Genomic DNA, 1034 nt, shown 5'->3' with positions numbered 1-1034 from the left:
CGCATATTCGTATATAAATATTCGGGAAACTTAGCGTTATTCGTTACAGACTAAACCCGTTGATCGAAGTGTTCGGACTTTTGAAACTGTTTTCGTGGAATTATAATGTATATAAATGGCTCTATTAATATGTGCATGTATATACTATATACCAATGCAAAAATTATTTATGTATTATTGACTTAAGAACTCAAAGTAAATTTAAGCTAATAAGCAAACTTTCATTTAAGAATAACTTTTGTCGGCTTTTAAGAGCGGCACTCAATTGCACCCTCTTCGCTTAGCCTTCTGAATGTGAAAGGCATACTGAAATCTCTTTTAATTTATTTAATTTTAATCCTTTCCATATCGAATCAAGAGTAGGAATGTTCACTATAGAAGAACAACTGATTAATATGTGGGCATTTACTTTGTGGTATTTGAGTGCCTTAGACCTGCTACAGAATCATTCCGCTAATTCACCGCAAATAATAATAATGAACTTCAGCATTTTTCGTGTACGCCCTCTTCCATCGTAGTCTCAAACAATGCTTTGGCCTCCACTTCTACTTGCTCATCAGCTCACCGAAAATCCGGCGAAAAGTCAACAATTGCAAATGTCAACAAAACCTTTTAAATTATTATTTGTTTTGCTGTTTTGTTGTTTCATTTGACTTCGTCTCCAGCCAAACATTTGCCGAGCAAAACAATGTAAAGATCGGCACCGAAGCTAAGCAGCCAGCAAGTCACAGTTGTTGGCAGCTATTTCACCCTTCTCCACAACACACAAGCTTACCCCTTTTTGATTACACATGTTCGTAAATATAAATCCAATATGTGTACACACAGTCATAACTCTCAGATTTCCTGTTTGGATGTAGCACCCACAATTTTTCTGATTGCAGGCAGCATCCTTTTATACTCCGGTTTAAACCACTGTATTTGTTCAGCGTATCCAGAAATTATCGCATTTAGAACAGAGTAAAGGAAGGTGATAGTTGTAAACAGAAAGACTTGGTAGCTTAAGCTTTGGTGCAGAGAGAAAAGAAAAACTC

The sequence above is a fragment of the Bactrocera oleae genome, chromosome 6, assembly GCF_042242935.1.
Source record: "Bactrocera oleae isolate idBacOlea1 chromosome 6, idBacOlea1, whole genome shotgun sequence".
Taxonomy (NCBI): Eukaryota; Metazoa; Arthropoda; class Insecta; order Diptera; family Tephritidae; genus Bactrocera; species Bactrocera oleae.
Note: the sequence above shows the minus strand (reverse complement) of the source record.